The sequence below is a fragment of the Dendropsophus ebraccatus genome, chromosome 5 (assembly GCF_027789765.1).
Source record: "Dendropsophus ebraccatus isolate aDenEbr1 chromosome 5, aDenEbr1.pat, whole genome shotgun sequence".
Classification (NCBI taxonomy): domain Eukaryota; kingdom Metazoa; phylum Chordata; class Amphibia; order Anura; family Hylidae; genus Dendropsophus; species Dendropsophus ebraccatus.
In genome coordinates this window covers 91,527,584-91,544,221 of record NC_091458.1, presented here as the reverse complement: position 1 = coordinate 91,544,221, position 16,638 = coordinate 91,527,584, and the positions used below count along the sequence as shown (strand labels likewise).

The window sequence follows — 16,638 nt, the reverse complement described above, 5'->3', positions numbered from 1 at the left end:
GGCCTATAATAGTAAATATTGGCCTTAATAGAGAAAACTTAGAATACAAAAAAAAAAAACATACAGGTAAGCAGCTGTGATTTGCTGTTGGATTGACTAATGCAGTGTCTTAAAGACAACCAATGGCCTCTTCTGAGTTGTCTGTTTTAGTAAATACGTAAGCACATTATTCCTCATTAACTAATCTGGAACAGATTAAACATTCTATGATAATAAGAAGGGAAATACTAAAAGGGAAGACTAGATGGAGTGGTCCTTTTCTGCCGAAAATCTTCTATATTTCTCATTCTATTATACTTTTGTCGGCCATCAGTATAAGGTGTATGGGGCTCTCCCAACCGACCCTTGACAGATGATGTCGATAGAGATAGGGGTTGGGTGTGATGGAAAATCATTGCCCGACACTTTGTTCTGGGAGAGATAAGCCAAAGCAAGAGCTCTCTGGCTACAGTTTAAAGGGATTATCCGGGTAACAAAAACAATATTGTAAACAATCCCCCTTCCCAAAATTACCCTATGTCTAATATACATGTATAACCTACCTTGTACCCATTCCCTGTTTTTTTCCTATTCTTATCTGCTCTAGATGTCTAAATTGATCTTCTCTATGTCCACTCAGACAACGCTCAGCTCCCTCCTCCCCCTCCCTTTGTAAACACAGGTCAAGTCATCTGCTCTCTGGGGGCCAGGTTAGCTGTCTATTGACTTGGGAACCCGACACCCAGGAGACATTATTTGCATCATCTCTATGCACCTGTGCTGCTTTCATAGACTTACATGTGTCCCTGAGCCTAGGTTTCTGTAATATGAAAAGTTATAGTTCTATAACTGCTTGCTGTCCAGTGAATGCAGGCATATGTACCTGTCTTTCTGTCACAACTCTGTACATTGTAAGTGTTACGAAGGGTTTTAATTTACAGTCAGCAAGCAGAGATATAAACCTACACTACACCCCTAGTAAACAGATACCCATTATGCAGCAAATAGCTACAACATGCACGCGTCAGCTCTGTTACACCATGTGCTCGTCAGCTCCGGTACATCATTAGCTAGTATCGAATACATACTGGAGTGTTGTGATGTAAAATCAGTGGAAAAAAAAGCCCTGTGTTTACTGTGCAATAGTAAAGACAGCAGTGGGCAGGAAAAAAAAAGCTAAAGGGAAGAGTACCCAAATGGCCCAATCAGGGAGATGCATGATGGGAAATGTAGTTTCCTGGCCGGCAACATCTTGGATATAGATTGGCTTATCGTTAAACGTGTAACTCAGGAAAGGCAATAGCTAGAAAGACAGGAGACGGCTCAAAATACTAAGGGGTCTTGGTGAGTAAGAGCAGCTAGCATTTAATTTTTAGCTCTTAGGTGGATAACCCCTTTAACTCTTCCCTAAACAATAGAGAACACAGGATTGCTTGGCTGTGACAAACATTCTGTTTATGGCAAGGATGGGGAGAAGACAGGAGAGATAACTAACGGCTGAATAATCATTTGGGGACCTTTACTGCAAATGTATGACTAATTAGCTAATGGGGTATCACCAGTTGTGTGTTTACTGTCTAGCTCTGTTAGCTTTGATGGGTGTGGCTGTGTCGGTACACTAGTGCAAATTTACAAATAAACGGCAGAGGGTTTGCAATGATTTTAAAATAATGTCCATTCGGCTGCAATTGCCGCCGGATGAACATTTAAAGTGACTGTACCACCAGGCCCAGGCTGAAGCACTGGAGGCGGGCCGACCCACCCTCAGTGGGAAGAAACCCCAGCCCCTCCATGACGTGACTCCATTAGAAGCTTCAATGCTGCTTACGCCACCAACCCTGGATGTCAACTGCAATGATTAACCAAAGTTGGGTTCGATCCGGTAAACTTTCGTGAAGTTCGGATTCGTACAAACCGAACCTAAAACGAACCTTGCTATAACGGCTGAATAATTGCAGCTACAATAGTGGGAGTGTGATAGGGTATAGTTTCGTTTAGTTGCAGTTGCTATTACAATGAAAAAAGTGGAAAAAATCCAAGTGCAAAAATAGTGAAAAAAAATTAGCCAAGGTGTAAGTGATTACACGGGACATAGGACACAAAGTTCCTTGGACCCAGTACGGTGGAAAACAGACATTTGACAGTGGAACCAGCAGCAGTAATAGTACTGTATTGGACCCAGTGTGGAGGAGGGGGAGAAGGAGGCAGTGGCACAAGATTGCAAACAACCCAGTATGGTTGAAAAGAGACTATTGGAGGAGGTGCACCAATTGATTGCACCAAGCCCAGTATGATTGGGAACAAACTATTTGAGGAGGAGGTGGAGGCAGTACCTGATTGCACCCAGGCCAGTATGATTGCGAACAGACTATTCATGGAGGAGGATGGTCAGCCTCGGAGTGGTGGCCTGGGATTCCTCGCTGATGATGTTGGTTACCGCACTTTCCAGAATACGGATGAGTGGAATGATGTCCTTGATGCCTGCTCACAGAGTCGCGTCCTCAAAAGGGATCAACAATTGGTTGTTCGAACGACATGTTTGAAGAAACCTGTGCACTATGAGGTTTATCACATGTGCCATACAATATGTATGACGCAGCCCTCCCTGCTGCACTGCAGAGAAAAGGCTCCTCCATTTGTGGGCTACAACACTTCCCACCGTTCCCACCTGGGGTCAGCCACTCATATACCTCTTTCTCCTCCCTGATGGTCCAGAGGAGCTCCTGCCCACTGTGACTTTGTTCACCCAGGCTCACAAAATGAAGGACAGCCTGAGAGCGACACCCCTGACATCGTTGGTAAGACACCGGGGCAGGTTGGACTGCAGTCAAAGCAGTGGATGGTTGCAAGCTGGTGGAGGCAGAACTTGTGCAGAACTGGCCCCCTAAAGCACCGGGGAGGTGACAGTGGCAAGAATGGGCTAACTTTCTGGTGGTCTTCTGGGGGAATGTTGACCCAATGGGCAGTAACAGACATGTACTGCCCTTGCCCATAATTAAAGGACCAAACATCAGCATTGGGGTGCACGGTCTTGGACACCAAGATACCCAATGAGTCGCCAACATTTTTCTAAACAACTCTGCAGTGATGGGACAGCCGATGGGACTTTTATTGTTTCTCAGACAGTGATGGGACTTTTTTTGGGACTTTTTTTTAACTTTTAATTGTTGCGGCTAAACGGGGGTTCTTCTATTTTTTGAACCTGATTGTAAAGCTATAAACTGATTTTCCCTTAATAAATTCAATAAGCTTGAACACTGAAGTTGCTTTCATGTGTCTTGGTTAATACTCACAGACAGCTGTCACATTACATTTTTGATTAGGCAGCACCCAGGTATATCTGAGGAGACTAATTTAAGGTCTCACCCTAATGGGTGACGTCACACATCTTGATATTCACAGAAAACCATGAAACAAGGCATTATAGGAGAAATAATCCCTTGTATCCTGGTCTATTCTGTGACAAAGGAACAATTTTGCGTCGCCGTTGTTATTTTTACCAGATTTATAACGAACTTTCTCAAAGTTTGGTTCGGTCCCAAACCGAACATTTCCTAAAGTTCGTAACAAAACTGGTTCGTAGCGGTTCGGTTCGCTCATCCCTAATTATATATATATATATATATATATATATATATATATATATTTTTTTTTTTTATTATTATTATTAAATTGTATATAAATAAGAAAAAGAGAAGCTAACAGCATTTTAGAAGCCTGCAGCCTGTTGTTATTTTTCCATAATGCACAGAATGCTAAAGATGAACGTCAATATCAGTGAATTGGAGTGGCAAACAAGTAAATGCACTACTGCTCCAAGGGGCACTCTGGGACGTCCATTCTTGATAACACAGGGAGTCCCTGTGGTCGGATCAAACATTTACACCTTTTCCTATGCAAGAACAACATGTACAAAGAAATGCAAGGTCCCGGAGGAGCGATCTCCCCCACTAGACACCAGGGAAACGTTGCCTCCGGTAATCGGAGGCAGCTGTCAACTTTGACAGCTGCCTCCGATTAGCTAATTAGCGGGCATGGCGATCAGACCGTGCCCGCTAATAGCAGCGGTCCCGGGCTACTCGCGGCACCCGGGATCGCAGCACTTCAAAGCGGGGCCGCCGCGCGGCCCCGCTTTGAAGTGCAAGTGAGGACATAGGACGTACCGGTACGTCCTATGTCCTTAAGAGGTTAAAGTGTCACTGTCGTAAAAATTTTTATTGCAGAAATCAATAGTCCAGGCGATTTTAAGAAACTTTGTAATCGGGTTTATTAGCCGAAAAATAAATTTTTATCATGAAAAAGCAGTTTGAAGCTCTCCCCCCTGTCTTCATGGTTTTCCTATGGAGAGAGAAAGTAAAGGCAGCAAAAACAGGACAACAAAGAGTTAATTTACATTCACATCCTGGGCTCTCTCCTGTGACAGTCAGCCCCCACCTCTCTGACCACTAATTAGGGCTCTGAATAGCTCCCCTGCTGAGCAATCCTTTGTTCTCAGCTCTCAGCTGCCAGCTAATCTCCCTCCTCCCCCCTCCCCTCTTCATAGACCAGACAGATCCAACTGATGAAAAAACAGTCGAGATTTCCTGATTCTGAGGGGTGGATGACAGAAAGGAGAGGAGGGGGGGACCTGGGAAAAGGCTTTTTACATGCAGATAATGGCATATTTGCCTAATAAACCCAATTACAAAGTTTCTTAAAATCGCCTGGACTATTGATTTCTGAAAAAAGAAAAAAAAAATTAACGACAGTGACACTTTAAGCCCATCTCACACATGGGGTGAATCTGTGAAAGACTGTTTACACGAAGCGATCTGCGAATCTGCGAAGACGATTTGAGAATATGTTGAAAGATCAAAATGAACGTCGTCTCACTCACTCGTCCTGTGTTTACACGGAGCGATTATTGCTCAAATGCGATCTTGCGATAATCGTTCCGTGTAAACACAGGATAATCATATTTAATTTGCTTAAAAATCAAAGGCAAAAAAACCCTTTAGTTTCAGCAACTCAAGCTGTTGTTCCCACTAGGGCTGGGCGATATGGCGTAAAACTTTCTGGATTCTCATTTTTAAAGAGGATGTACCACCTGGTACATCCTATTTAACCTAAACCCACTGATCGAACGGCGCAGGCACGAGGAAGCCGATGACACGGTCAGTTTTTCGGACCGAGGCCGCGTTCCCGTGCACGGCGCCGTTCTATGCAACGGAACCGGCCGGTGCTCAAGCACTGGAGGCGGGCCTGCCGCCCCCAGTGGGAGGGAATTCCTTCCCCTGTATGACGCGGCTCCATTCATTCTAAGGGACCGAAAAAAGGACCGCGGCACCGGCTTACCCGTGCCGGCGCCGTTCGATCAGTGGTTTTAGGTTAAAGAGGATGTACCAGGTGGTACATCCTCTCTAATCTCTAAAAAGGCAAAAAACAAAGAAGCTTAATTTTTACAATTATCAATTGTACAGTATACAGTGTAATTTCTTAATATATACTTAGGGTATATTCACACGGGCGGGCTCGCAGCAAGATTCTCGCTGCGAGCCCGGCAGGTCCTGGCAGTTCCCATACACTACATACTTGCTGCGGTCTAAACGACCGCAGCGAGTATGTAATTATACCGCGCTTAACCACTCCTGCTCCCGCCCGGCTCCCCCGCTGTAAGCATACATTACCTGTCCTCGCTGCACGGGTCCGGCGTCCTGCTCTCCCGTCCGACCAATCAGTGGCTGCAGCTGGGCAACACACTAATTGGCCGGACGGGAGAGCAGGACGCCGGACCCGTGCAGCAAGGACAGGTAAAGTATGCTTACAGCGGGGGAGCCGGGCGGGAGCAGAAGGGGTTAAGGGCGGTATAATTACATACTCGCTGCGGTCGTTTAGACCGCAGCAAGTATGTAGTGTATGGGAACTGCCAGGACCTGCCGGGCTCGCAGCGAGAATCTCGCTGCGAGCCCGCCCGTGTGAATATACCCTTATTGTATATTATGGCAGTTGTATATTTAAGGGGCTGCTGTATATGCAGTTCCCTTATGTAAAAAGTTTTTAACACTTATGCTGCATTTAGACGGAGCGATAATTCGTCTAATCGTTTAACGATTTTGAAGCAACAATTTGGTTTTTATAATGATCAGCGTTTAGACGAATAAATCGTCAGAAAATTTGTAAGAAAAATTGTTATTTGCTGTTAAAGCTACTAACAGCACCGATAGATGTGCTAAAATGTTTCCTGAGGCTATGTTCACACAACGTCTTTTTTTGGCCATTTCACTGGAGGTTTTTGTACGCCCCTCCTTTTTGTGCTAAAACGTGGCTGGTTTAAGCAAATTACAGCTGTGATTTGCGTACAAATAAAACAGCCTTTTATTCCAAAGCACGAGGCAGGGAAAGAGTCATCTGGGCGGTGGCCGGATCATAACTAATTACGTCTCTCTGCCTGTCAGCGCACTCTATGGGGTGAATGAAAGTAAAAATGGATTCTAAAGGGCCGTGACTAGTTATGGCCTGGCCTCTGTCCAGATACTTAGTAAACAGCGCTCTTCTTCTTTTTTTTTTTTTTTTTTTAAATAATTTTTATTAGACTTAACATATATATCAAAACACTTAAAATATACCTCCAGGGTTTACCTATAACATCTTTCTTTCCCCTTTCCTGTAAAAGGTAGGGCTTTAACCCTCTTACTCCCAAAGTCCATAAGAAAGCCAAACAAGCTACCATTATACCCTACCCCCTCCCTCACTTTTCCCCCTTTTTCACAATCTTCCCTTCTAGAAGGGCGGACCTGGGTCGGCATGGCACATCCTTCTCTTATTAACTAATTGGCTTATAAACTTATCCCCCCCCCCTCCCCACACCCCTTGACCTCTCTCAACTACTTGAAGCACCATCCCACTCCGCATTTAGCCCTTCTATATTCCAAAAGGTGTCCCGTATCTCCATCCCCCTCCATTTCTTACATTTTCCAACCACCATTGGGAGTCATGTCCGTGGCGGGGGGGGGAGGGGGCGCAGAGGGCGCGCACAGGTCGACTCACTCCTATAACTACCATTCACCAACTGAACCCCTTTCCATTATTACACCCTCTAATTATTATCCTGGCCCATTTGGGCTCAATCCCCTACTTGGCTCCCCCTTCTCAGGAGGACCCCCTCAGGGATGTTACGCCCCTCTGGACCTATTGATTAGTAAGGACGACACCTAGGCCGCCCCAAGGCACGATAATAACCTTGTATAAAGGTCATCCGTCCCCCAAATGGCAGCCTCTGGTCAACCTATTCTCTCATTACCATTTATTTTTTTAATTACTGCATATATATCGCTCTATGGGGTTTCCATTGGTCTCATTCTCTTTTTTCCTCACATTCACTACCTCGCCCATTTGCGCCCCCCCCAGCCCCCGACCCCAGCACACCCCCTTCCCTCTTAAACCCTACACATGCGGAGGGGGAAGGCGCCCCCATCCCCTTTACACACTCCCAAATCATAACCTTTCCTACTACCAACCTAGCCAGGTCTGCCCTCCCTTACATATACATACAGTTTTACAGAAAGCTAAAACCAGCAGCCTCAACTACCTTCTCCTCTCCTCTGCTTTCCATATGTACTTTTTCTTACACCACCCCTATCTTATTTCTCTTTTTTGCCTAACTTATACCCTAATTTTCCCCCTATATTCACCCCCCCCTCCCAAAAAAAAACAAAAAAAAAAAACACCCCTCTCCCCCACCCCTTTCCCCGGGCTTCTTCCTTCTACCAATTTGACCATTTACTTTCATATTCCTCTAATCTATTTGACTGTAGGGCTTTTACATAATCCATAAATTTTAGGCTCTTTATCTCCTTTTTCCAATCCACCACTGATGGTACACTCGGGGAAATCCATTTTTTTAGTATACAAAACCTAGCTGCAAACATTACTCTATTAACTATACTTTTTTGCACTCTAGTGACCTCTAACCCACCCAGTTCACCCAACAGTGCTATATTCGGGCACACCTTCAATTCCAACCCTATTCTATCCTTAATTTCCCCAAATATTTCTCCCCAATATCTTTTAAGTTTAGGACATCTCCACATCAGGTGAATTAAGTCTCTCTTGTCCCCTTTATATCTATCACACAAATCTGTGTCCCGTGATTTCATCTTAAATAACTTGTCTGGTGTGTAGTGTAACCTTCTAATTATAAATATCTGTGACACTCTGTGGTTCATTCTCAAACTACACTCCTTTATATTACCCATAACACTTCCCCAGTCGATTTCATTTATCCCTAAATCTTCTTCCCATTTATATCTAAATTTCTCCTCCAGTGAACCATTTACCGTGTTGCTCAACATCTTATACAGCTTCCCCACCGTGCCTTTCCCCGTTTTCATTATCTTATCATTAAATTAAAAAAAATCCTCCACCACAAACCTCTCTTTCTCTTTAGAATCTCTCACCATGTATTTGAGCTGGTAGTACCGTAATCGCATCCCCCTTACTCAAACCCCACTCCTCAGACAGGGCCTCAAATTATTTTAAATCACCATACCTATCAAATATATCGTTTATGTTTATAGCCCCACGTTTTACCCAAAATAACCAATCCTGAAATTTACTAAATTGGTCCAAATTCTCATTACGCCACAATGGAGTGAATTGGTTACTCTTATGGTGCGTTTACACAGGCAGATTTATCTGACCAATTTTGGAAGCCAAAGTCAGGAATGGACTTGAAAAGAAAGGGAATCTCAGTCTTTCCTGTATGACCTGCACCCTGTTTATAGTCTGTTCCTGGCTTTGGCTTCAGAAATCTGTCAGATAAATCTCTTTGTGTAAACGCACCATTATTTAGTCCCAATACCTTTTTACTGTGCGACCATACCTTCCTACAAAGACCGTTTAGGGGATTATTTTTCACCTCAACCCTCCCCGCCTCCAACAATGCCATTAGGTTTGGGCTGCATATATCCGTTTGTTCTTGCCCCATTCCCCACATATCATACTCTTTCCATTTCACTATATATAGCAATTGTGCCACCAGGAAGTATATTTCAAAATTCGGTAGATTAAAACCTCCCTCCTCCCATTTTTTCGTCAGTAGTTCATATTTTACACTTGGGATTTTTCCTTTCCATATTAACTCATTACATAAACCCCTTATTTCTCCCAAGGCTTTTTTCCCTAACCATACCGGGATATTTGCTAAAACGTACAGAACCTGTGGCAACACGATCATTTTAACTATGCCCACCCTGTCAGCCATGCTGAGCGGGAACTTCCCCCAAATTTTAATTTTTCCCTGTATTTTCCTCATTAGCGGGGTCCAGTTCAATTTTATATAGTTCTCTAGCCTGGATGATACTTCTATCCCTAAATATCTAATAGGGACCTCCGGAGTGCAAACCTTCAGCTGACCGTAATCTCCTCCATCCCTCCCGTCCAGCAGCAAAAGTGAGGACTTCTCCCAATTAATGGAGAAGCCTGAGTACCTCCCAAAGATCTCGATTGCCTCCATCACCCCTTTAATTGAGGGCCCAACACTCCCCAGGAACAGCATCACATCATCAGCAAATAGTGCTATTTTCTCTGTTCCTGAGGAGTGTTCAAATCCCTTGATTTCACTTGAACATCTAATATGCTCCGCCAGTGGTTCCATTGCCATTGCAAACAGGAGAGGGGACAACGGACACACCTGTCTAGTACCTCTGGACAGTAAAAAGGGTTCCGATACCTGACCATTGACCGATATCCTTGCTCTAGGCTCTGAGTTGAAACAGCGCTCTTCTTTATTCGCACACCTGAATAAAAGACTTAGTATCAGTAGATAACGTTACTACAGTGTATTAGTTTAGTGTTTTATCAGACGCTGCTAGTAGCTCTATCAGCAAAATCAAAGTCATTGGTTCCCTCTAAAAACAGAAAAGCACCACTCTTGTCCTCAGTTCAGATGTAGTTTTCCAGCTCGGTTTAGGGTTGGATTGGAACTGGCAAATAAACCCCACCATGCCAAATTACAGTATCAACCAAACTGACAACTGGTTGTTACTATTTTCCTTGACAAAAGGGACCTACACAGTCTGATAGCATTTAACACCTACGCCCACACTACGGAATTTGGGCGGACATTTCAAGCAGAGTGCGCACTGCATTTTTTTTTCAAAACAGCTGGGAAAGGGGGTGAGTGAAAAAAAAAACATTTACTCACCTCCCTGGCTCCCGCACTGCCGCACGCATACCACCGCTCCAGTCCCTAGCCGCTCGCTGGACTTGAGAAGGGACTTAGAAAATGGCAGGCCTGCTCAGCCATTCAGCGTCAGAGGTGGACGCTGTTCGCCCTGGGGTAAAACTGACTTGTTATATATGTTCCTCAAGTCGTTGCGATTACAACGATTTGTAACATGTATAACTTTTATATTATGTGATGGCTTGTAAAAGATTCAAACCATTGTTAACAAATATGTTACTTAAAATCGCTCCATTCCCAGGCTCATGGGAATGGGGCTGTGTGAGGTGTCATTTTTTGCACCATGATGTGTTCTTTCTATCGGTACCTTGATTACGCATATGCGACATTTTGATCACTTTTTATTACAATTTTTCTGGATTTGATGCGACCAAAAACGCACAATTTTGGACTTTGGGATTTTTTTGCGCTTATGCCATTTACCGTGGGAGATCGGGAATGTGATAAATTAATAGTTTATTTATTTTTATTTATAACATGGTAAAAGGGGGGTGATTCGAACTTTTATTAGGGGAGTTTTTTTTTTTTTTTTTAATAAACAACACTTTTTTTCTTTTACACTTATACTAGAAGCCCCCCTGGGGGACTTTTAGTATAAGCACACTGATCTCTCATTGAGATCTCTGCTGTATAGTTATACAGCATAGATCAATGAGATAGGCACTGGATTGTTTCCAGCTGATGCAGCCGGATGCAATCGAGTGCCGAGCCGGGATAAGCGCCATTATGGCGCAGACCCCGGCCTGAGCCGGACGTGTGGATCGCTCCTCCGGGACAACGTCCCATAGGAGCGATCCACCCCACTAGACACCAGGGAAGGGCTGCACAGGTACAGGTACGCCAAGGGTCGTCTAGGGGTTAAACTGTCACTGCATGAAATCATGCAACCAATGTCAGCATCCTGTGACAGGTCCTGGCAAGCAGCCAGGGACCTATCGCTGCTCGCCTTTCCCGGGGATTACAGCAATTAGTCCGTCATTATGGATTAAACAATCAAAGTTTATAACAGGAGTGGCTCGGCTCTTAGGGTCCTTTTACACACGTGGATATCTGACTGATTTTTTAAACCAAAGCCAGAAATGTATTTGAAATGAAGGGAAATCTCAGTCTTTTATGACCTGTTCTCTGTTTATTGTCTGTTCCTGGCTTTGGCTTTAAAAATCTGTCAGATAATCTGATATATCTGTGTGTGTGTAAAAGGATCCTTGAGCTTTAATAGGTTAATTATATTTGCCTGGAGAAGCGTATCAAAGGGCAAAACAGCTGTCATTTGTGAACCAATTTAAAGTGAACTCCAGGTAGAGGTAAAAAAAAATAAACCTGCTGCAGAAGCATATACTTACCTGGCTAACTTAGTTGTGAAACTACCAAAAATCCATTTGTTTTGGGGATCTTTGTTCTGTACTTTGTGGCCCTACTTCCTGGTTGAGCAGTTGTACACAAAACTACAGGTTCCAGAAATCTTTCCCTCAGCTGTGCATCACAGTGCTTCACCCTGCCCATTCCCCGCCCCCAAAACTACTGCAGAACATCTAGGCTGTGTTCACACATTGCAGTTTCATTGTGTTACTAAATTAAATTGCAGTACTTCATTGTGGTTACACCCATACACCACACTGTATTCTCTACCAGTAACACCACACAGCATGCTGTATTCTCTACCTGTAAGTTCATGTGCACACTGAAGAAAAAAAACGCAGAGGACTTGCTGTGGATTCTGCCACTCGCCCCCGCGCGCTACCGCTTTACTCTCTGCCTTTGTCATAGACTCCATTCTCAGATTCCGCTGTCTGCCTGAAGAATGAACCTGTAGGACACGATTGCATGCAATGGATTGCTTCCACGCCCGACATAGTGTGTCAATATCATGCCGGCAGCGGTTGAAGTCTTTGAATCGCTGCAGCACTGTAGTGACAGAGCCACAGCGATTCAAAGAGTTTCCCCGCTGCCGGCATGATACTGACACATCATGCCGGGTGTGGAAACAATCCATTGCATGCATTCACCATCTGTTAGTTCGCAAAATCTACGAATGTGTGAATGCATTCTTAGTAAATTTCATTCTTTGTGTGAAGGAGGCCCAATGGAGGTGTTAAGAGGACATAAGGCAAATTTCCTACAAATGTAATGTGGTAGCACTTCTATGCCTGAATTATCGCTGCAGGTCTAATGGCCTGAACCAACAACGTTAGAAAAATCGTTTTTAAGATCGCTTAAAGGGGTATTCCCCCCCAGAGATAAAAAATTTAAATGTTCCCAAACCTAGCTATTCTTACTCACCAAGTCCCCCTGAGTATTTTGAGCCGTCTCCCATCTTTCTAGCTGCTGCCGTTCCTGAGTTACAAGTTTTTAAAAAAGATGTTCTATATTCAAGATAGGAAACTACATTTCCCATCATGCAATGCTTCTGCCTGATGATGGCAATGTAGCAGAGCTGAGATGGCAATGTGGCAATGTTGCAGAGCTGAGATGGCAAAGCAGCAGAGCTGGGATGATGTACTGGGTGAGGATGTCGGGTGGCCGGGCGCTGTATGGGGGGGGGGGGGGTAATCGGGAGATCGTGGGCCGGTGGTGCTGCAGTCACCGGGTGAGCTGCCCGGGGAGGCGGATACATGGTGGTCAGGCCGCGGGTAGATCACAGACTGGGGGGCTGCACTGCACCTGCAGGCGAGTGGGTGAGCGGTAGGCGCTGCCTGGGGACCGCGGGCGGACACCAGGAGATCGCGCTGCACTTACCGGGTGAGTGGTGAGCGGGAGGGGTTGGGATGCGGCAGCTGCAATGCTGGGAGATTGTGCGTCCGGGAGGTGGTGGGGTGAGCTCCGGACGGGGGACGGGCTGTGGGAGATCACGCACAGGGGAGGAGCTCCACGGTGAGAGGCGGGCGGACGACGCCGCAGACTCTACTGAGGGAGGGATGGGGGGCTGCGAGCGGCACCAGGAAATCGCACCGGCAGGGCCTGCATTCACCGGGTGAGCTCCGATGCGGCTGCACTTTAGGGAGAGGGGAGGGGGGGGGCGCGGGCGGCCAGCCACTGGGAGACACCGGTGGCTGCAGGCTCTACTAAGGGGGGCGGCCACCGGGAGATCGCGCGGGGGGGGGGTGATATGCTGCACTCACAGGAGCTCCGGATGGGGGGGGATACAGTGTGTGGGGAGGGTGAGCTCAAGGGCAAGGGGGGGGGGGGGATGGGGTTACGCTCAGCTAGGGAGACAGTGATCAGCTGCAGCTGTCAGCGTCTCACTGTCCTCCCTCACTTCAATGAGCTGGGATAGAAGCGCTAACCCAGCCCATTGAAGAGAAGGACACGTGATGCCGTCTCGGAGGGTGCGGTCCAGGAGCAGGAAGCGTGTCGGGTTGGACTGAGAGCTGATGATTCTAAGCAATCCGTGGGGGTGGATGTACCTAGATAACAGCGAAACTGTGCAGAATCCATAATGAATTGATATTGGAAAGATGGAAAGCTACGGGTGGGCAACGTATTAATGCAAAAATAATTTTGGGGGGAATACCCCTTTAAGCCCATCTTTTACATAGGGTGAATCTTTGAAAGACTGTTTACACGAAGCGATCTGCAAATTTTTAGCGAATGATGAACGACAATTTGAGAACATGCTGAAAGATCAAAATGAACGATTTTCCGCTCGTCGCTTGATCGTTTGCTGTGTTTACATGGAACGATTATTGCTCAAATGCGATTGTTATTGCGAAAATTTTAACGATAATCGTTCCATGTAAACGCAGCATAATGCTGTTAGTTGGGGTCAATATTGGTGATGAGTGAGTACTAAAATGCTCGGGTGCTCGTCACTCGAACCGAATATCTACTCGAGTGCTCGTTTCGAGTAACAAACCCCATTGAAGTCAATGGGAGACTCGAGCATTTTTTGAGGGGACTTAAGTTCGGTAGAGGGAAGGTCGTGTGAAAACCTGTCAACCTCAGAAATTGATGGAAACACAACGGAAATCAACAGGAAACAGCAGGGAAGCCACCCATGCTGAAAATCATGTGAAAATCAAAACTCACATGTAAAAATCGCACCAAACACGCAGCGATAAAAACGCAGCGATTTGGTACGTGTGAAGCTACCCTAAGGGTGCGTTCACACGTACAGGATCTGCAGCAGATTAGATGGTGCAGATTTGAATCTGCAGCAGATTGGATGGCCCAGAGTTGCTTTGCATTAAAGGGGTTGTCCGGCGAAAAAAATTATTCACAGAATAACACACATTAAAAAGTTATACAACTTTGTAATGTATGTTATGTCTGTGAATGGCCCCCTTCCCCGTGTTTCCCCCCACCCACGCTAGACCCGGAAGTGTGGTGCATTATACTCACCGCATGTCGTGTCGTCCACGGTCTCCGATCGTCAGCAGTGACGTCTTCTTCGTAAGTTCGGCGGATCTTCCCGAGTGCCGGCCGCCCTCTGCAGCGTCATCCGAAGCTCAGCCGCGATTGGCTGAGCATAACTGTGCTCAGCCAATCGCGGCTGAGCAGCTGATGACGTGGCCGCGTCATCAGCCGCTCAGCCGCGATTGGCTGAGCACAGTTATGCTCAGCCAATCGCGGCTGAGCGGCTGATGACGCGGCCACGTCATCAGCTGCTCAGCCGCGATTGGCTGAGCACAGTTATGCTCAGCCAATCGCGGCTGAGCTTCGGATGACGCTGCAGAGGGCGGCCAGCACTCGGGAAGATCCGCTGGCCTCCCGAAGAAGACGTCACTGCTGAGGATCGGAGACCGTGGTCGGCACGTGACAGGTAATGTATAGCGCACCACACTTCCGGGTACACGGGTGGGGGTGGTGGGACACGGGGAAGGGGGCCATTCACAGACATAACATACATTACAAAGTTGTATAACTTTGTAATGTGTGTTATTCTGTGAATAATTTTTTTCGCCGGACAACCCCTTTAAATCTACACCATCCAATCTGCTGCAGATGCTGTACGTGTGAACGCACCCTTAGGGTAGCTTCACATGTACCGTATCGCTGCGTATTTAACGCTGCCTTTTTGGTGCGATTTTAACATGCGAGTTTTGATTTTCACATGAAAATCATGTGAAAATCAAAACTCACATGTAAAAATCGCACCAAACACGCAGCAATAAATACGCAGCGATACGCTACGTGTGAACGCACCCTAAGTTGTTTTTTTTCCAACATGAGAGTCTATGTACATCATTAGTAGCATCTACCATAACTTATAATTAGGAACCATCCCAATATTCCTCAGGAGGGTTCTTCTCAGCGGCACATTAGATGCTGCTTGTAGGAGGAGAGAGCTTCTATTACTATGGTAACAGATACAGGCACTGATGTTCCTCCATGACTGTATATACCTATATACGGTGTACATAGGCTGTACACAGTCAGTCACATGTGGAGAGGCTCATTGTTCACGACTAGAAATGGTGCACACAGGCTGTACAGTTATAAGAGGGCCACCTTTTCCCCTGTTCCCGCCCTCAGCAGGTCACATGACCAGCCGTCTCCCTCACCCCTGTACAGTACGGACCGCACACGCCTCTCGCAGCTGAACCTTGGACTCCCGCCCCTCCTCCTCCACACTGATAACTGGGATGCTGCAGCTGGCAGCTCTGTCACCATGACAACCCCCTGTGATTGCGGGGGAGGGGACCGGAGCGCTGTAGCCTTCACCTGTAGACTGTGCTCACACATATTATCTAAGCACAAAACGCAAATCTCCTGAACACATGACGTCTACCCTGAGCTACCGGGCGGGATGGAGTGAGGCACAGCAGCGTACTGTAATATGGAAAGCACCACACAGACACACAGACGTGCACAGGGCCCGCAGCCTGCTGATACCCTGAACCCCCACCATGTACCACAACACACTAGGGGATGGGCGGCAGAGGATGGGCACACAGCATTGGTGATGAGCGATACCACAACACTGGAACGGGGGGGAGGGAAGATACCACTTACCTAATGCACCGGCTCTGCGACCATCTGCGAGGATGGACAGGCTGCACCTCTAGGCTCTGCGCCTCATCCTCTGGGGGCTGCGGGGAATGCGGCAGTGTCTGTGCGGCTCCTGCCTGCCGCAGGTGAAGTGCACAGAGCCCTATGGTAGCCGAGGACACTGCACGGCATGTGGAGAGGGGCTGCTCACCGCCAGCTGCCAGCAGCCTTCCTGCTTGCCTGTCATCAGTCTCACGGCAACAGCTGGGATCTGCTCTTATGGAGGGGCGTTAGGGACACAATTCCTGCTCCTCCACATGTGCGCTGCCTGGGCGCTGAGGAGTCAGCTCTGAGGCGGCATCCTGACATGATACTGTGTCACATAGATAGATGCAAGCTGTTCATGTGCTGTAAGGCTGGGTTTACATATATAAGTTGGCATCAGTTGCGTTTTTTGCCTATAAACTGACCACAACTGATGTCAAGAATGCATCAGTTGTGATCAGTTT

At 46.5% G+C, this 16,638-nt stretch overlaps 1 protein-coding gene across 1 annotated transcript in view; it reads right to left on the bottom strand.

Moving 5' to 3' along the window:
* NALCN (sodium leak channel, non-selective) overlaps nt 1–16,379 on the bottom strand; it is a 420,693-nt gene extending 404,314 nt beyond the window's left edge. The window contains exon 1 of the mRNA XM_069970713.1: nt 16,154–16,379. The gene's annotated coding sequence lies outside the window, so the exon portion shown is untranslated. The remainder of the gene's footprint in view (nt 1–16,153) is intronic.
* Nucleotides 16,380–16,638: the final 259 nt, after the last annotated feature.